Below are 22695 nucleotides of genomic sequence, written 5' to 3'. Positions count from 1 at the left end.
TGCACCCGTACAAGATCCAACTGACCCAGGAGCTTAAAGTTAATGACCACAAACAACGCCGTTTGTTCGCTGACTGGGCTACGAAGCGTTTGGAACAGGACCCCAATTTTAGTCGAAAAATCATCTTTAGCGACGAGGCGCATTTTTGGATGAATGGGTTCGTTAACAAGCAAAATTGCCGTATATGGGACAATTCCAACCCACACGAGATTCACCAGGTGGCAATGCATCCACAAAAAGTTACTGTTTGGTGCGGATTTTGTGCCGACGGTGTCATAAGCCCATACTTTTTTCAAAACGACGTTGGTGAGGCTGTTACCGTCAACGGCGAGCGTTACAGATCCATGATAACCAATTTCTTGTGGCCCAAATTGAATGATATGGACGTGAACAACATGTGGTTCCAGCAAGACGGCGCTACGTGCCACACAGCGAACGACACGATAGACATTCTGCATGAACGATTTGAAGGTATGGTTATCTCTCGCGGAGGTGACGTGAATTGGTCACCAAGATCCTGCGATTTGACCCTTCTAGACTTCTTCTTGTGGGGTTTTCTGAAGTCGCAGGTCTATACCAGTAAGCCACAATCAACCCACGCTCTCAAAGCCAACATAGTCCAGGCCATCTCTGAAATTCAGCCGGAGTTATGCGGCAGAGTTATTGATAATTATTGATATTGGTAATGGCATACTCGGGCCTCTCAAATAAAAAAAAAAATTCGTTAATACCTCATACACAGCCTATTTTATTCCATTTCAAAATCGACCCGCCCTTATTGGAAAACCCTGTATTTCCGTATGGAGGAAATCCTGAACGTCCTTGATAAATGTGTTCGACTTTTGCTCGGATTGAACCGTAATGGAGTGGAGCTCGTGTAATACTGGCGCGCTTCATTTGTATGTAATTTAAAGCACGGCCTCTTGTACTGTGCCGTATCTAGAGGACTTAAGATATTCACGAGCCGATCGTAAAAGATGCAGTCCAATCTCCGTGAGGTATAGTACTATGTAATGGAAACCCTTTTGAGAAACTTCCTACCACGTAGCGATCCGGCAAAAGTCATTTTGCATGACCAGCCGTTGAGGTTGTCTCGAATGTTTACTGCGAGAATTTGCACCTATTATTCTGCTTCCCCCCCCCCCCCCAGCTTTCTTCATTTCTGAAAGGAAATGAACACGAGAAAGGTTACAATTCCTTCTCCTCCCGCTTCCCTTCTCTAACGTCGCGCAAATATTTCGATGTGGACTTCTTCAAACTGATGAGTATCATACGATCCGTTTAAAGCAAAAGTTATGTCAGTCGATTTTTTGCTAGCTTGATTTACTGTTATTAAATCATATTTAATTTAATAATTTATTTCATCTTTTTATTATTTTAAGTTAAAACTTGTAAGTGGCTCAAGTAAAAGAGTTGCAGCTACTTTTTATGTTATTCCATTTTTAAAAATTTTCAATTTATCCTTTAATGTTCAGAAATTAACTTTTTTGATTTACATTGATTTACACAATTTTTACTTTTACTAGCTTAAGAGTTCTCAACAGATGTCATCGAAAGAGTGAAGATAGATGACGTATGTGTGAAGAAAATATAAAAGCCAGATATTTTCGTATAACGATATCAGATCTCTTTTGATACAACGTGTAGTGTCACAATGCATAGTGGTGCAACGCTTAGTATTACAACATTTACTACTATAAGGGATAGTTTTACAACGCTTAGTATTACAACGTTTACTACTATAAGGAATAGTATCACAACGCTTAGTACTATAAGGCGTAGTATCATAACGTTTAGGACTTCAAGACGTAGCATCACAATGCGTACTAGTACAAAGCTTAGTATCACAATCCATAGTATTAAAACGTGTAATATCACAATCCATAATATTAAAACGTGTAATATCACAATCCATACTATTAACACGTGTAGTATCACAACACGTAGTATTACAACGCTTAGTACTAAAATTTCTAGTATCACAAAGCGTAGTATTACAACAATTATGACATCTTGCAATAGCACAGAGTCTACAATTGCGGGTAAAATTCAAAGGATAACGACGCGCATGAGAAAAACCGTAAGATGTATCTTAAAATACAGATTTAACATCGACGCTTAATATCTGTATGTACTTCACTGTACATTTTACAACAGTTTTACGTTCTGATTTAAAAAGCGTAAAAAAATGTTTATTGTTGTCGGACAATATAACGGACGATAAAACGGAACTGTATCCACGTAACCATGTTACGAAGTCATTGTATCAACAGTAGACATATGCATTTTATGTTCGGTGTTATGGCAGAGTTATCGATGCATGCATTATATCACGGATTGGAGCATTTTTCTTCTACTTCGAACGCCAGATTCCTGGCGATTGTTCCATTTCGATGTCTCTAAACAGTTATCCGAATTTTAACTTCCGAAGTTCCTATCAAATGTTGTTGTTTTTATGTTAACAAAGTTAAAATACGTGGATTTTTTAAATCGTTCATTCCCATTAATTGCAATGCACGAAAACTATTTTTTGGACACCGTTTAGTAAACTATCTTTTTTAACATCTCAAAAAGAAGAATTTTAGTTATTTCAATTTTCATTTTTAAATGAAAAAAATAATTATATAATCTATAATTTCGTGAATTCTATAAGCTCGTATAATTTCGTGAATCACCATAATTTATGGAGAATTAATTATTTTCAGTGTACCCGTGATTCAATGCTACTTGAATCTCTTATTAATAAAACATCGTAATTATAGGGTGCAAACTATTTCTTGAGATCCGACGGTTTTGAAAATTGTATACTTACGAAGTACCATTATCGGTCGCCATATTATTTTCTACGTGTGCGCGTACCGTCAGCTGAATTCCTAGCCATTCAATCGTGGAATCGGAATTATTCAAATCATAGTAGATTTCCGTTCATTTCTGCCATTTCAAATTCAGAGCGAACAGATAAATACATGCAGATACGTCCATTATATTTATTGAAGTATGTAATGTTACGTGGATAATAAAGTGACTGTTGTGAACGTCAACGAAACTAATTACTAAGGATAACAGTCCGATAGGTGTTAAACCAACTACACCTTAGTCTCGATTACGGGCTCGAATAATTTTATTCGAGCGTTCCTTCAGCTTTTTTTACGATCACTCGACTGCGGATCTTTGTGCTAAATAAAAATCTGCGTTTATTGCAAGTAATTAGAATCGCTTTATAATTCCATCCTTTCTTTAGTCATATTTGTAGATCGAAAGTAACCTATTCATGTTTTTCTATTCATTTTAATTTTTCCAATTATTATTATTATTATTATTATATAGTGTTAATAATTATATGATACACATAAACAAAATTTAAGAAGACATCATTTTTGTCGATTTCGACATCAGAAATAATATGTAAAATGGAAACACTTTCTCCAAACTTTTCCTCTTCCGTCACATCCAAAAATATTAACACGTTCGTCGCCGACAATTAGACACTAAAATCCCCACATAATTAAAGCAATTTAACCCCTTGCCGTACTTTGATAAGTCTGACTCGTCATTATGATTTCTAACAATAACCTGTTAAGCAAGGATGTTATTTCGTCTTTTTAAGTCGAAATAAAATTCTGTCTTTTTGCCACTAATATTAATAAGCGCTAAAGTAATTGTAAGCACACTATAAACATTAATTTTATTTCTCCTCTAAGAAATTATTTCAATCGAAAATTATTTAATCATTGTAACTGCGAAGATAAAAGCACTGCAAGGGGTTAATTAATTAAAATAAAACTAAAAAGTTCACATTTATCATAGAGGATGACATTAGAACTCTTTCGCATTCGAAAAATCATAGTCGAATTCATTTTGCTCGAATATATTGCAATAAAAAGAAATTTTCAAAATTGGTCAGAAATTAGATTAAAATAAGATAATAAAAAGTTTATTGCAAAATTTTACATGCATCCCTTGATTTCAACAGATTTCTCTAATAAGCATTGAGGGTACGAATGCTTATGGGACCGACTGTATATTCGTCGTTGCTTATACGGCTGGTCCACGACTGGATTGGACTAAACGTATTGCGGAATACGTACACGCGTACCCTTTATTCATAGCGGCCGGGGACAGCTGCGAAGGATAACAAAAATCACAAGTTGACAAACACCGGCCGGCCGAATTGGAACGATGGAGAAACGATGACCGTTCGATACATCCATCAGGAAACGTTTTTAGAATCGGATTTACGGGGCTCGGTCTCTGCGGCCGGTATGAAAATTTCAGCGCAGCCGACGGCGCTGCAGGTGCAACCCTACGCTCGATAATTTATCAGGATCATTCTGAGGGTGGTGCTGGCCGGCTAGAATAGGGCGCCGCCGAATTTATGATAACGATAACATTGAATAATTCGCGGAAACGATTGATCGCGCGCGTTCACGGCAAGAGACCGGTCAGCCGTGACACGCTTTCGCCGGAGCTGTCAAGCATGCGCCACGTCAAATTCTGACGAGTAATAAGTAAAAGGTGTCGCTATTCCCTGCTGAATTAATATGCTGCGCTGCTTGCGATGCTTAGTCTACAGGGTAAAGTATAAAATTTAAATAATTCAAATGGTAAAGTATTAACGAAAGAACGTAGATTCTAACATTACGAACAAAAGTTAATTAATACTCAATTGTCAATAAATGAAAATGGCAAGTGTTGTTAAAACAAATTATATTCTATAAGTAATTAAAATCACTTAACGTTTTTCAAGCAGACTTATATATTTTTTATATGTCAATTCATGTATCTTTGTATTATTTTTAAGAAAGATGTTAGGATTAATATTTGTATATTTCCTAAACAAGTCTTTTTGCTTAAATTTATTCGAAATCTTTGACAAAGTACAGAAATCATTTCAAAATTCGAGGAGACGCAACTGCATTGCGTCGCATTTACTGACATGTTCCTTTTTTTCCTGTGCAATGATAGCTGTAATCACAGTAAAATCCTGTGAGCAGAGATTTAACTTAACTTCAAATTTTAAATCAATTCCACATCACCTTAATTATTACATTAATCCGACTGAATTTAATTATGAGCGATAATGTACATTGAATTCTTCCTTTGATAAGAACAAGCGAATTTCGGAATCGATACATACGTATAAATGCTCTGAAACAAAAGCACTTTGATAATATTTTAATGAAAGCCTTCGGTTTCGTAAATCTAAATGATATGATTCATTTGTAATATACACATAAAATTTTATCTTCTTCAAATATTAATTATATTTGAAAATGTCGTCCCCTGCGTAGGTTTCTGCTCTCAAAAATTCGTTTGTAAATAATTTTTTGTATTATAGATAAACTCTTTAACAGGTCTTATTTATCGTTTTACAAATCAAATTCAACCTTTTGAGAATTTAATTCTTTCCAACAATTGTTTCTCAAATTTAATTCAATTTTTAAATTTAATATAAGCTTATATACTTACTTATAAAATAATATCATTTTCCTTATAAACAATTAATATGCAATAACTATTTATAAAACTCAATTCGATTTTTATATTTGATATTAATTTCATTACTAATAAATGAATTTCGCTTGAAAATTATTCCTTCATTTCTTGTGTTCCCTGATTGAATATGTCATTATTATAATATGTCAGTATATGTGTAATTTATTTATCATGTATCAGTGATGCACCATACTATATATATATATCGTTATTTAATCGAAAGAAAGGTATAAAACCGGGAGCGCAAAATTTATCCGCGATTCCAGCTCGTTCGACGCTCCTGCCGTTTAATTAATTAAACATCTCCGCGCACGGCTCGGATCATTCTTGTTTTATTATAATAGGTTAATATTTTGTAGACGAGAACGCGCGGGATTTTAAACGATTATTTGTTCTCCCCGATCCCGCGTTACGGAATAAAATTAATGTTGTCGCCCAGTACTAACTCTTTCCTGGCTGTGACCGCAATTAAAATGCGTTTCCATGATGTTGCTAAATGTAATTGCCCGCCGGAGAATCGGAAATTTTAATGAGATTATCGAACTTGTGCGATGAGAGAGCCTTGTAATTTTTATCTGCGTTTCAACTGGTCCTCCATACAGATATTTTTCTTGAAATCATACCGATGGAAAGTAATCAGCACGACATTTGTATGCATTGCATGTACGATCTAAATATAGTGCTCGGCATGTTTGTAATTGGTAGTCGTTAACCCTTTATACTAGAATTTCTGTCACAGCTGTAATAATTAGCACGTTCTCGTCTGTAATAATTTCCTTAATAAAGTCAGAGACATTTTTGTTTCTTCAATATTTTTATTTCCCTTCATTCCTGTATCTTAATCACAAAATAACCAAATCTTATTTTGATTCAGAAGAAATGGATAGCATTCATATTTAGTAGACTATTTAAAAAATATTCATTATTCATCGTTCGTCGCCCACAATTAGACACTAAAATCCCTACATAATTAAAGCAATTTAATTAATTAAAATAAAACGAAAAAGTTAACATTCGAAATTCGCAGTCGAACTCATTTTGCTCGAATATATTGCAATAAAAAGAAATTTTCAAAATTGGTCAGAAATTAGTGTCACCCAGATATGGGAGACGCGACGATGTACGGGTTAAGTATATTATTCTCGTATGTATAAAATCCGCTAAACTAAATCATAATATGAGTTCAAGTAAAAAGGATCAAATCCTTTTCCTAAAAAGTTAACAATTCATCTTCTTTAAGTTATATAAATTTCTCCCTCTTGCGTAAGAATATTTAGAAAATAAAATCTAAGACGGTTTGCTCAACCTTTCTATTTTATTTTCGTTGAATCGAATTCAGATCGTTCGCGCGCGATTATAATGTATAGATAATTATTCCGAGGTCCCGTAATTTCGGAAATCTGCGGCTTCGTTGAATCCAATGGAATATACACGTGTTACCCTTTCCAATCAGAATTTCCAAAATATCGTTGCAGGAGAAGTGTGGTAAATACAAGCTTTACACAACGGTCGGAATCTATTAGCGGAAGTTGTTATTAAACCCCTTGGGGCAAGCAATCTCGTCTAAACGGCAACCACATATGTTCCCTTTTGCGAGCTCACTACAGCGTGGCCCCCAAGACTTACAATAAGATCTTACGCGCAGAAACAAAACGATTGACACAACCGCAGCGCACACTGTTAAATTGCGTCTAAGATTCTGCGCTCCGGAAATTCTGTGAGCCATGATTTATAGAATAGAATAAAATTACCTATATATTATGCATTATTTTTATAACGGAATAGAATTCACTTCGAGTACTCAATGTTTTCCAAAGATTTTTTTCAAACAGAAATACGTTCATTTTCGTTATTATTACGGTTTGATAAAATAATAGTGATAAAATAATAATTAATAGCTATTATATTAAAACTAATGAGAGTCTTTCTTTCTTTACAATTAGATAATAAAAATATGTACCTTTATAACAAAGTTAGCCATTATTCCAATTGCATCGAGTAAATATTTCCCTAAAATAATAACTTGAATAAATTCTGTTTAGTCGGATATTTTATTCCAATAACGATTATTCATTTTCTGTAACAAAATATTTTATCTATTTATTCCCGAATGAACTATTCGAATAGAGATCGTAAAATTATTCAAATAATAATGCTACTAATTGTTGATCGTTTCTTTTAAAATTGCAACTATTTAACCCTTAGCACTCGGCGCCATCATGGATGTTACATACCAGCGCTTATAAACAATTATATTATTATATAGTATACGATATATATGTACATATATATGTATATGTATATATAATATTGTTATAATAATATTCGATTTATATGAATTTGTAGACCCCTGAATGAATTTATGTCCCCTGAGAGAAAACAACTAAGTGCAAAGGGTTAATTTTGCTACAGACATAGCAAAGATTCTACAGCGTAGAATCCTCCTTTATTTACACTCTTATTCTGATCCGAAATACATATATGAAGCACTTGTAATTGTTTAAGTGGAACGTTTTGTATTCTCCGGCGCAAATTAACGATTGCATTCGAAACGACGAAGGCAAATCTAGTTCTATTGTAGGCACGCCGCTAACAGAGATACTACGCGATGCACGTCAGACTCGAACTTAATGGCGGTGTCACGTAACCGTGAGTTATAAAAAGAACTATACAGAGCCGCGACAGTATTGTATTTACTCGGTCTGACACGACGTTATACGATAACATATGACTTTGCATGCTATCATAGTAATGTGACCACGTTGTGTTCAAAAATCGCCGCGTTGGCCGCGGTTTGCATTTATGACAAGTTATAAAACATTGTTATATGTGAAAACTTGAGTAACGTTGTTTGTGCTACGTATATCTAGCTGGTCTATGACACGTAGCAGTCGATAACGTTGGATCGCACTCGGTTCCGAAATAATGAACAGTGGTTTATCAGTTTTGTTAAAGCTTCGTCCATTGTCATTCTCTCACGCGGTGATTTATTGAAAGTATATTATTTAAAATATGTACAAAAATCGTAGAAGAAATTTCGGATTATTTCAGTAACAAAATTAGTTCAATCAGCGAAGAAGATGCAATTGAAATGTATGTTTAACGAAAACTTATTACTAGTTGATTTTGATCTGAATGCCTTCCCTTAACCTCTTAGGCACGACGCGCCATCATGGCGGCTTTCGCGGATGTTTCGTGTTTTACTCAATTGTATTTTTAGTTATTAAAGTAAACGATTAAAGTGTATATAATAAGTAATATAATAATATAAAGTATAATATAAAATGTAAAAGATTGTATATTAAGAAAAATGGTAATTTAGTCATGAAAAATTTCATTCGCGTAAAATCCTTGCGTGCCCAAGAGGTTAAGCTTGATTATTTAAAGGTCCGGATTACCGTAGGATATTTTATTTCGAATAAAGTTGTTACCCCAGATATAGTAATTTCATTCAAATTCGTTCAACTGTGCGTTACTGTGGCTTTTCCTTGGTTGCCACAAATCTCGAAGTTGCGTATACAACGCAGAATAGTTCGTTCCCCCATTTCCGCCTCCAAACACTTTTCGCATAGTTCTAGCGAATTACGTCAGCGTGCACAGCAACCGGGGAGTGCGATTTAAATAGTTCGAAGGGTTTCTCTGACGGAAAAATTCAATAGCAAACCATTTGTTACATTTTTTCTTGACACGCTCGTAATATAAAGAATTTTTTGCATTTTCTTCGTTTCTTCTTCGCTTAATGACATTGTATTGTGCTTTTGAAATTTCTTAACAATGTTTTATTTACAACTTCTAATTGAAATTCATATTGACGATATTCAATATTCTCATAAAAAAGAAATAGTTTTTATTTCTGGTTCTTCAAAGGAACAATGTAAATTCTAATTACGATTCATATTAATGCTATTAACAATATTATCCCGTTTCCATTAAATCTATTTATTTATTCCGTTCCTTAACACGTTGACGACGGCTTGACCCACCGGTGGGTCATGCGTGTCAGACCCGTGGGCTGCGTACATAATTTGTTTATTTTGCTCGCATTTCAGAAAATAGATACTACAAAATAGGTTCATGTTATTCTATCTGAACATTATAAACAGATATTCAATAGTAAAAACATAGAAATTCAATATTATAAACTTAACATAATTATTTAATTTTTGTAAATTTCGGGCGCCGACTCACGGAGAAGATCGTGAATATCGGCGCCGGCGTCAACCTGTTAAAGGAACCACGTACATTCTACAATAATTAGGTTTTAGATCGACGATACCAAAAATATTCATCCATTTCCAACTCAAATATTTGTATTTTTAATTAAATATATGTATGACCTAATTTCTTAGAAGAATAATATAAATTTAGTTCAGTGTCATGTTAAGAATATCTACTACATTATTCACTTTCCAATCAATATAAATGTTTTTAGGTTTGATTTTTTTTTTAAAGATACGATGTGACTTTTAATTAAATTTAGTACTGAGAATATTCATTACCCTTTATACATTTCAATTGATGTAAGCATCTTTATTTATTTTTTTTTAAACAAACGATGGAATTTCTAATTAAAGACAATGGTACTATCCATTATATCGATTTCGTTTCAATTGCTATAATTAATATTACTCCTATCATGCATTATGTTGTCATTTCCGTATCAATCGATTTAATTATATATTGAGTTACACGAGTTTATAATTTCAAAGATTTGAAGTTTTTAAATGAACACCCCACATAATAAAAGGTATAATAAAGCAAACTGTTAATAATAAAACTGATATAATAAAACCGTGTATAATAAACCGAAAACCCCGTATAATAAAATATACGGGGTAAATAAATAATATCTAGGCCCTCAGACGAGTAATAAAAAACTTGTCCTGTGTAAAAACTAAGTCAGCGTTAACCCGCCGTGTGACTGCTGTGTCGATTGCGCTGTCCAAGGTTCAAAGGTTCAAAGGATTCTATGCGGTTAAACGTTCGTCATCGGTTTGACCGGTGAAAAGTCATCGTTCAAAATGACAGCCGAGAGAGGCGGATCGCTCAGGGTCGCGGAGGACCGGTCCGTTGATTTTTCAGATCGGTTTAATGGCTAAATTTTTCCCCCGAGCGATTTTTGCGACGCCAACCATTGCGGACAGCTTCGACTTTTCTACGAGCGCATCCCGGGTAGGTAATCTTTTCCGGCACGTCGAGCGTTTGCAGGCTAGCTCTCGAATTGAACTGGGAGTTACGCGCCCCCAATTAAATTTCTCCATTGGTCCGCCAGTGTGATTCGAAATCGATACTACGTACCTCGAGCGACATCGTGTAATAATGTCGATGAGCTGACTCGTCGAGTACGGACACGCGAAAAAAAAGGGCGCTTCTCTATCGGTCTGGAAAATCTTTTCTGTCTCGTGTTAAATGGAAATGCTGTTAAGTATTAACACTCCCAGCACCGGCGGTTGGCCATTCACGCACAGCCATAGGTCCGGTTCAGATAGACTCATAACCTAATTTATACAAACATTTTGAAGCAAAATTTTGTTGTTACTATCATGATAATCGTCATCATCATCATTAGTATTACTGTTATACTACCGTACTTATTTTACATGTTCATTACATTTTCTATATCTGTTTCTGTATTTTTTGTTATTGCTCTAGCATAAACAAATGGCAGGCGGCATCATGTGCAGCTATGTATAATAAGGGTTGCATCTCTAATTTACTTGATCATTAATGACATGTATAAGTAATAATACTAATTCCGTAGATCTATACTCATTAGTTGCGAGTTCCTGAAACTTTCTAAAATGGTGGATGTCGAATCAATTACAATTGGTAAAACAGTCAATCTAAACAATCTAATAGTAATGCACAGTGTCCGTTTGAAGTTCTTAGCAGATTTACAACGACGGGTCGTGTACTTAAGGATGCCCCGTTGTCTCGGTTCTTAAGGGAGAGGCATTGAAGTCGCCTCTGTTATTCGTAACATTTAAAGAGTTTCGTCGGTGGGACAAGATATTCCGCGGGTAAATTAATAATGTTAAGGAAATTGCAACATTTACGTTTTCCACGATAATACCTTTATGCGACTACCATTCTCCTCTCAGAATGAATGTCTCTCGTTGGAGGATGATGCAACTCTGTTGGTCGGTCCTATTACTAATTTAACTTCCGACGGTACGCCAGCGGCAAAGTTAAATCGAACCTGAATGAAGGTCTTCGCCGTGTTTCTGCCGCAACGACGGGAATTCCAGTCAGATCGTTAAAATGAAAATCGCGGGCTTCGCTTCGAGCACAACAAAAAAAATTCCCACCGACAAGTGCTTATAGTATCGATCCCCGTTGCAATCTAGACATCTTCGTCAGAGATATAGGGTACACGCAGGATGCGAGGAGCACAATCGCTACGAACGAAGTAAAACGACAGTGAAAGATCATTCTGCTTCTCTATTTGGTGTCATTGGAAAGGTCAACCATCGGACTATATGTACCATTAACCTGCATCAACTTTATGTCTATTTTTTAAATTTCCTGACGCGTATATTTTTTTACATAATATAAAATATAATCTTGATAAATATTTTTGTTACGAAAAATCATGTACATAACAGTATAAGTGCACGCAATGTGAAACTTTGCAATTTTTTGTTCGAGACGATTCAGAATATGAAAATTATTAGTGGCCGAAGAAAGTATTGCAACCTTAATTAACAATGAAAGAATCCAAACGAATCGCATCAAAAATATTGTCAGCTATCTAAAATTCAAACTTGGCATGACCTCCGGTGCTCGTTAACTGGATGAAAAAGTTTTGGCACTAGTCTCTCGTAAATCAATGACGCTAATGCCTGAATTACGGCGGTCTCGACTTGTTGGATGTTAATGCAACGGTTGTTACAATATATATATGCAATAGAAGTGCAGCGAACCGCTTACGGAGAACTTAACCCGTACTGTTTTCGATTTGCATGCATATACAAGTATCCCTTTACCATGTTCATTTTCACCTCGTATTCTTGCGTCATTAGTCATGCGCATACGACTGAAAAATTCAGACGATTATTATTAAATTTTACAAATTGTCGCTTCTGTTATTTATGGTGTATTGTTAATTAATGATGGAATATATCGAGATAAATATAAAAATATAATTTAACATCACCCTAAATTCACCCTTTAAAAAGAATTAAATTCCTTTATGTAAATTTGGTTGTAATAAAATTCATATCTAACTTATACATCGAACGACATTTTATAAATAATTAATGAAGATTAGTGAAGATTAATTCTTTGTAATGAAATTTTTATCATTTTATAAATGACTACATAAATTCATGTTAAATATAAAAATTTCAAAAAAAATGATCTATTTGCATTTGTGAAAGTCTTAATTTTATTTGTAGAAAGCTGAAGTTGATTTGAACATTTCGATTTGAATATGATATATAGAAAAGAATTACCTTCGAATGCAAAAGGGAAAATATGATCTACAAAAGAATTAATTTTAAGTAGAAAATATGCATTACAGTTCTCGATAAATGTCATCGATATTTCTTTGTTTCAGCACTTTGAATAAACCTTTTGCACTGAAAAGACCGTGATGAAGCAACGTTTCATATGTAAACAATCCTTTATATTCTTCGTTATCGTGCTTGTCCATCTCATCGGAAATATTATACGCCAGTTGTTTAAAATTGTTTATTCAATAGTAATCTTTGCTGAACGCAAAGCAGTATTTTCATACAACACAATCCGAAAAGTTTTTCACCAGAGCAATTTAGTGTTTCGATAAATCCCGAGGATTTTGTTTGGAGGGTAAAAAATTTCTCGGAAAATCCATTTGTCAATGCACGGGGATCAATCTAGTCGGCATGGTTCACCATTCTTTGATTCTCACCTAGCTCTGGTTGATCCGTCAAGAGCTGGGAAAGTCGTTCCCTCGCGGTTGCAAGAATTTAATCCAAATTGAAGAATAATATCATCAGATAATCCTGACCCGAGGAACGGGATTCGCCGAAAGAAGGCCGCGGGAACGTCGACAGGAAATCAAAGCGGTTCGAGATTTAAATATTTCGCACGGCTGGTAGACGTTTCGTGCTCGAAGAGAAGCTAATGTAAGAAGCAACGTTCGTTCCAGTTTTGATTTCGATCGTTTCTTCGGCTACGGTAGCACCTCGATTATGCGAACGACCGACATGATGATACACGCAGCCATTAGGCCGGCCCGATCATACATACAGTCAGTCCCATAAGTATTCGTATCGTCATTGATTATAAGAGAAATCTCTTGAACTCAAAGGATGCATGTTGCATCCATATTGCAATTAACATTGTGAATTACGCGACTTCGATATTAACAAATTGAAATCATTTTTGTGGTATTCCAAGTTTCCTGTTTCCCATGTTCAATTTTAACAAATAAATAATTGATTTGTTTTGAATAAATAATTGAACTGAATTGATTGATTTTAAATAAAAAGAAAACTGAATGCGTTTTATTGTACAAATATAAAGTTAATTGTGCTTGCAAAAAAAAAAGCACAGTAATTGGCTTCCCCATAGAGCAACTGTCTCCACTACTCTATTATATTTTCGTTTAATTCATTCGCAATAAAGTGTACTCTCTACATTTTTCATTTCCGCATTGATGCGAAATCACGTTTGCGCAGTTTCATATGGAAAAAGAGCCTCGCCACGAAAATACTAACAACGGCTCCTCCAGTATCGGGGAGCGTAACGATCGAAACTGAATTGCAGAAACGACTTTTTGTACAAATTTTACGGGAACGAGGAATAACGATTTACTCCCCCAAACTATTCCGCCGGTATACTTGCATCGATTCTACGGATAAAGAAATAAATTACGCTGCTACGATCGCGACGCGTTTAAATCAAAACGGGATGTTACATGTTTTTATGTTGCTGTTATATAAACAATTATTATTTGCATCGTAACTGCCTTTACAACGTGAAAAAAGTTAAATAAAGCACAATCTAACTTGTGCAATCACAATTGTTAATTACTCGATTCTCATACACTATTTGACTTAAATAATCGAGTGTACAATATGCAATACTTTAATCGGTAATGTTTCACGGAATTTCGTGGATTTTTCCTGTAAATCTTGAATCTTTTCTATCTAGAAAAAAAGTACACGGAAGTCATCTGTTTTATCAGTCTGCTAAGACGACGCTGATTAATGTGTAAAATCTGGTGGTTTTAAAAACAATTTTTCTTAGTCACCCGCTTGATTTGATTCCTTGTAGTTATTTCTTGTTTTGTAAACCTCAATTTCCATAAAACACACTATCCTAACTATACTTACTATAAATAAGATAGCAATTTGTTTTTATACATTAAACTGTTAGCAATGTCCTAAACTATTATTTAGTATAATAGTGAGACACGTTTTGAATGTTTACGATAATAATATCAAATAAAATATGTGCTAAACATACGAAACGCTAGATTCATATATTTCATATATTTCTAATAATAGAAAATAGAAAATATACAAATACGATATTTTGCCAAGTTTTCGTCTAGATATCAATAACAGTGTAGAAGTTGCTTTCTAATGCTTGGAATTAGCAGTGCTATAAATAGCAAAATTTTAGAGCTTATCGAATTCGTTTTCATAATTTGTGTATATATGCTACAGATTAATTAATACATTAACTGAAATTTTGTGAAATTATGACTCGCGGCATTTTCCCTCATAGTCACAGAATTATGCACACTACTGTACGTACCTATTGTTCTATTAATGCATCGTACGTTGTTCAATTTTATGGCAATTTTAATCGTATACTGGCGAAGTTAAAATCTCAGTCAATTACCTAAAATGATTTGAACACCTCTCTTACAATTATATGAAATCTTATAAGTAAAAGCATTTTTTGGTAGATTGTTTAACGTTGAAAAATATGCAAACCCCTTTCGACAATTTGATATTTGCTAAATTAAATATCAGGTTATGTAAGATTTATGAAATATTATTGGATTATGAAATATGAAATATTAATGATGAAATATTAGCATTATTTAATAATCAAATGATGTAAAACAAGCAAAAATTGATTTATTGAAGAATCAAATGATATATGAAAAATGGGAGGCGATTAAAATCGTTACGCGCGTGTGAAAATATTCTGTGTGAGATTAATATAGAAAGTGTTTAGTGCTTAATACCATATTTAATAAGTTACTAAGAAATTATTATCGATAATTACCTGATAAACCCAGAAATCATTGTTGCAGTTTTAACCCTTTGCACTCGAAGCCATTTTAAACTTAGATCAGAAATTGCTATTTTTACCAGCTGTAGTATATGTTAGAGTTGATGCGTGATTATATATATATTTGGCTGAATAAGAAATAACGTATTGTATTTAATTATGTAACGCGATGTGTTTGTACAACATAACGAAGGATGCGATCAGATCGGTCAACAAGACAACATCGTATAGTCGATAAACAAAAACGGCGCAACCGCTCGATAAATGTTTATATACAATTATGATTAGGCGCGAATTACAAACTATAATTCTAACACCTCCTCTTAATACGCGCCTTATGAACATTATTTACACATTGGTTATATCTTTTAAACCTATAGCATCTATACAAAAATAATGTTTGTCTTTAGTCATTGGTTTCGTCAATACATCAGCTGGCATTCGGTCGGTCGGTAAATAGTCTACAGAAAAAGTATCTCTCTTTAAAATATCACGCAAAAAGTGAAACCTAATATCAATATGTTTTGTTCTCGGATGGACTATTGGATTTTTCGCCAGCAACTGCGCTCCAATATTGTCTCCATAAACGTTCATCTTTGCGAATTCCTCCAAACCGATTTCTTTTAGAATCTCTTGCAGATAGAGTCCTCCCTTCACAGCCTCGGTCAGCGCCATGTATTCAGCTTCGGTGGTAGACAACGCCACAGTGCGTTGTTTTTGTGACTTCCAGGTTACAGGACCTTGAGAAAACTGGATCACATACCCAGTGTATGATCTCCTGTCCACCTGGCACCTTCCCCAATCGGCATCTACATATACGGATGCACCCTCATCCGAATTCCTAAAAACAATCCCATAATTAATTGTGCCTTTTAAATATCTCAAGACCCTTTTCGCTGCTGCCCAATGCTCGTTCCCATAACAGTCATTAAACTGTGCAAGGGCACTAACAGCATGTGCAATATCTGGTCTTGTAGCAACCGCCAAATACATGAGTGCACCAATTAGTTCGCGATATGGCCTCCTCTGACTTCCATCAACCTTCACTTTTTTAAAAACAGTATTTTTATCCATTGGTGTGGTAACAGGATTACAGTCAGCTAAACCGTATCTCTCGAGAAGATCCATTATGTATTTCCTTTGTGACATACAAATCTTCTGTGTATCCTGCCGAATTTCAATTCCCAAACAATAATTTACTTTACCAAGATCCTTAATTTCAAATTCCTTTGCCAGCTCTTCTTTAACTTTTTTTATCCACCCATGATTACTAGATAAAATTAACATGTCATCTACATATACAACAATATATAATCTATCTTTTCCCTGCTTTCCGTGATATAAACAAGGATCTGCCGATGTCGCTTTCAATCCCAAACTTCTTAACTTTTGGCTAAGTTTTTCGTGCCATTGTCTTCCTGCTTGGCGTAATCCGTAGATTGCCTTCGTCAGTAGACACACTCCATCATTGCAGCGATTAATTTGTTTTAATAAATTTCGTGCAGTCTCTTTTATCCGCGTGGCTTCCTCCTTATCTTCTGAAATTTCTTCTAAGCAATTCTTCAATTGATCGGGCATTTCCATAAATATTTCCTCTTGAAGGTTCCCATTCAAATATGCCCCAGTCACATCAATCTGTTCTATGGTCATATTCATTTTGACTGCTAAAGCCAGCAATAATCGGATTGTCTCCAACCTAGCTACAGGAGCAAACGTTTCATAAAAGTCTATTCCTGGACGTTGTGCGAATCCTCTCGCCACAACTCTGGCCTTGCGTTTATCCAACGATCCATCTGCTTTATACTTATTTGTAAGGACCGTTCTTGAATCTATTACCTTCTTATTTTGTGGCCTTTCCACAATTTTAAAAGTATTATTTCTTATTAAATTATTTATCTCGGTTTTTATGGCGTGTTTCCATTCTAATTCATTTTCCCCATTTAAAGCGTCTCTTACCGATATTTCGGCTATTCCAGCAACCTGTGAAACTAAATTATCTTCTTGGTCTTCGTGATCTTGAATTCCATATAATTGACCTCGGCCTCTGTTCCTTCAGTATCCACCGACGCATTTTCACTTCCGTCCCTTTCTGCAGTACCTTCTTCTACATTGGTTTCCATTGTTCGCATTTTGTATAATTTTCTGGGACGTCCTCTTCTTCCTGTACGAATTATTCTTGGTCTTCCCGGGGCTCGGCATTGGCGTTGATCTGTTTCTGTTTCTATTGGTTCTTCTCGCTCTTCTTCTTCTACATTTGGTGTTTCGGGAACCTCTACAACCGAACTACCTGTCCGCACCTGTCTTTCGGTACTATTTGGCATCAAAATTAATGGTATCGTTCCCGATCCCAAACTCTCATCCTCTTCATGATTATGATTTTTATTTTCATGATTATAATCATCTTCGAGAACTTTTATATCCCTAGAAACAATTAATTTTCTTTCATTAGGTAACCATACCTTGTAAGCCTTCGATATATCCGAATAGCCAATAAATATTCCCATTTTTGTTCTTTGATCAAATTTCCTTTTCCCAGGCTCCTTGTTCAACAAATATGTTTTCGCACCAAATGTCCTCAAATGTGCTAATCTAGGCACCCTTTTATTCCACAATTCGAATGGAGTCTTCCCATTCAAAATCTTTGTAGGACATCTATTTCTTACATAATTTGCATTGTCCATTGCAGCTGCCCAAAATTCTTCCGACAATCCAGCATGCAATAACAAACATCGAGCCATTTCGATGAGAGTACGATTCTTCCTTTCTGCCACACCGTTTTGTTGGGGTGTATATGGCACAGTCAATCTTCTTACAATTCCATTTTGTCGCAAGTATTCTTCAAATTGACCATTACAATACTCTCGTCCATTATCGGTTTGTAAACTTTTCAATCTACAACCTGTATGCGTTTCCGCGTAATTCTTAAAATCTTTGAACATACGAAATACTTCATCTTTTCCCTTTAAGAAATAAATTTTACACCACCTTGAATAGTCATCAATAAAGGATACTATATACCTATATCCTCCCAAGGATTCTTTATTCATCGGACCACACACATCCGAATGCACGATTTCTAAAAATCTAGAACTCCTTTGACTGTTCCCTGGAAAAGGTGTTGAGGTTAGTTTTCCTCGAATACATGTTTCACATGGGGATAACGTTTTTTCTCCATTCAAAGTGATTCCAATTGCATTTTCCTTCTTAGCTAAATACAATAAATCTTTTGCGTTCAAGTGGCCCAATCTGTTATGCCACAATTGAATGTTTGAATTTCCTTCGAGATTACAATTTCTTTTAGAAGTTATTATTTTTCCATCTACCGCCTCTTCTCGTAGATAATACAGATCTCCTATACGTTTTGCTTTTAACCTAATTTTTCCTTCCGAATCGACCACGATGGCTTCATTTTTCCTAAAAATTACTTCATGATTTTTATTCGTTATTTTTGTTACAGATAACAAATTTGTTCTCAAATCAGGCACATATAAAGTATCTCTTAATTCAATCTCCTTAGGATTGTTATTTGAAATTATTCTAATGCATACATTTCCTTGCGCTTCTACCGCGGCTGATGTATCATTAGCAAGATTTAATTTGTTATGTCTAGAACGATTCATTTCATTAAATTTAGATTTGTCTTTACAAAGATGGGTTGTGCACCCACTATCAAGACACCAATATCTATGTTCCGGGTCTTCGCTGATTTTATATACATTATTTACATTTCCGTAATATGAATCATTTGCCATACCTGTTGTTGATTTTTGTTTACCTCTTTTACTCCAACAATCGGCTGCACGATGACCCAATTTTCCACATTCGTAACATTTAATCTGCGGTTTCTGCACATACGATTTATTTCCTCTTTTGTCTTGACGTACTTGTTTATCGTTCTTCCTATTATTATATTTAATTGCCATCGCTCCATGCTCCTCCGATAGTTTCTGCAATCTTGTTTCATACTCCTCCAATATTTTTATTTTTAGACTATCTAAATCGGGAAGTTCGTCCCGAGATTCTATTGCGCATCTGAAATTCTCAAAACTTTCTGATAAACTATTCAATAACATCGCGCTCTGCAAATCTTTATGAATTTCAATGTTCATTTCAGCAAGTTTGCCTACAATTTCAATAAAACTATTTATATGTTGTCGGACATCATCGCCACTCGCCATACGATGAGTCGTGAGCCGTCTCAGTAACGTGGCTCTTTTCGCTGGCCCTTGCGACGCATACGTTGATCGCAATTTTTGCCACACATCATTTGCTGTACGACAACCTTTTAACTGACTTAATTCTGATGAACTCACAAATAGTATTATATCAGCCTTGGCCTTTTGGTCACCTTTGTCCCAAGCCTCTGCCGCTGCTATCGTGATCGGGTCCCCTGCGACGATTACGGGACGTTTCGTCGTCCCCGCTGCATATTCCCATCCATCATTTTTAACTAATAATGCTTCCGCTTGCATACACCAAGTATCATAATTATCCTTATTCAGGACTTCGATTCTACCAATACTTCCAGTTGCAAAAGCCATAATTTTTCTTAAATTTCTACAAATACGTGCACCACAAACTTTTTCACTTATTCTTTCTTATTTCACAAATGCCAAAGAATATATATATCTCTGGGCCCATAACCTGTTAGAGTTGATGCGTGATTATATATATATTTGGCTGAATAAGAAATAACGTATTGTATTTAATTATGTAACGCGATGTGTTTGTACAACATAACGAAGGATGCGATCAGATCGGTCAACAAGACAACATCGTATAGTCGATAAACAAAAACGGCGCAACCGCTCGATAAATGTTTATATACAATTATGATTAGGCGCGAATTACAAACTATAATTCTAACAGTATAGTATTATACTTAGTATAATTTGCTATACGAGATTAAGTCTTGTGACTCGTAAAACTGTAATGCTTTCAACAGAAGGGTATTTAATAATGTCAACATTATTTTGTTAATTATATAACAATTTTGATTGGCGCTTGAGAGGCGCCACTCGATTGCAAAGGGTTAACAATGACCTTGTTCACTCACGAGCACAGGCACATAAATAATAACTGTATTCAATGATACACGAGATTTGTATGATAAAGCATATCGGATTGAGAATTGTTTCACGGTTAAGTTACAGCATGTGATGCTATTATACTCGACATTATTATTCTTCGCTGAGCTGTTCATCCAGTTCCGTGTCCAACTATAAGTACAGGTAACTACTAAACAAGTTAGGGGGCACAGTTCGAGAGTCGACCGCAAATTACCAACTCGATCCCAAATGTCAGGCTAGCAGAGTTGCCTTCTACCTGTTGTTTTCGTATAAACGACGTTTGGCAATTCGATGGCAATTTAAATTTCAATGAATTTCGTTTAAGTCATGAAATCGATATTACTAGATTGAAAGTTGTCGTTTTGTCATCTTCTTTTTCGCATTTACATTCTCCATGCGTAAAAAAGCCTGACATAACCTGATATTTTACTTCTTAATTACAAAATAGTTTATGTACAAAAATCAACGCAATATGATTTATTGCAGAATTCATTATGTCTTATTATTTTTAAAAAATATTAATTTCAAGCTTACGTTCACAAAAGCTCATAGCGTATCTGCGATGAAAATTTATTAGTAATTTGTGTTTTAATAGAGTCTTTTCTTCGCTGAACGAAAGCTCGCGCCAGAAATATGCACAGTACGTGTGATTTTTGTATATACCTTTTTCTTAGTTTTAAATAACAATTGTGCAGCAATCGTTTTGATGTTTGAAGTTTATTGCGTAATACAATCCAATATTTCAATAAAATCAACCTGAAATGTTCAGTAGATAACGGAAAAGGCTGTCATCGATTACGGATGGCACTTGTATACAGGGTGTTTCGGTGAAATTATACATACTTCGGGAAATGGGGGGTTCTTGAGGCTATTTCAAGTAACTTATTCCTTAGCAAAAATGCAATCCGCGGCTTCGCTTACGAGTTATTAATGAATAAAGTTGGCTGCGCGCGCATGAGGATTCAGCCTGTTGCTACGCGCGCGAGCCAGCTGACTGAAGCCGGGTCGCGACTGCTTTGAACCACGATCAAAGCAACGAACAAGGATTTTATGAATTTCCTATTAATTTCAAAAATGTCACAAATATTATTAATGGAAAAAACTCACCCATTTTGTTGTAAATGTTGTAATCCAGAAGCTATAATTCACGTATGTAAAACGACACAGATTACACTAACGTTCACGTTCACTGCACTATTATTCCACACTGATCACGAATTATGCCTCCATGTAAGTATTGCACAAATACCCAAAATATCTTTTTACTGTTGTCGCGGCGCGTACATTTTAAAAAACGACAAAGTTGCAGGGATGAAATCTGGAACGAAACTGACAGTGCGCACGAAGATATAAAGGTCCCACGAGTGTTCACAGCGACACCTGCGACGTGAAACACGAGCTTCTTTAGATTACTTCAGATCGGTTCGGTTCTCTGCCCTACGTTTAACATATTACTACTGTTTTTATCTTCTGCATATTATCTTCTGCATATAATTGCCTATATTTGTTTCTCACATAATCTTGTTCGTTCCATTTCACTGCGAACTCAGCTACATAATATGTGCTCAACGATCAGCTGTAAATAGCATAACTGGAGACGCATAACCAATAAATGAGTCGTTCATGTACGAAGCTCTGTTCAAAATGCAACTAGCCGATGAAGGTGAGTCTTTCCGTTGATACATCGTTAATTACTTCGTTCTCATGGACGTGTTATGTCGCGATGGCAATAACACGTCTGTGACCTTATACCAACGGTATTGCCATCGCGGCATAACACGTCCGTGAGAACGAAGTGGTTAATGATCGAAATTATATCGGTAAATGCTTTGACAATGGCGTGGATCTACGCTTTCCAAGTTCTCGGTTAAGAACAATGAGGCGGCTGGGTCAAGCG

The sequence above is a fragment of the Augochlora pura genome, chromosome 7 (assembly GCF_028453695.1).
Source record: "Augochlora pura isolate Apur16 chromosome 7, APUR_v2.2.1, whole genome shotgun sequence".
Taxonomy (NCBI): Eukaryota; Metazoa; Arthropoda; class Insecta; order Hymenoptera; family Halictidae; genus Augochlora; species Augochlora pura.
The sequence above is the reverse complement of the archived record's forward strand: the minus strand, read 5'-3'. Positions refer to the sequence as shown.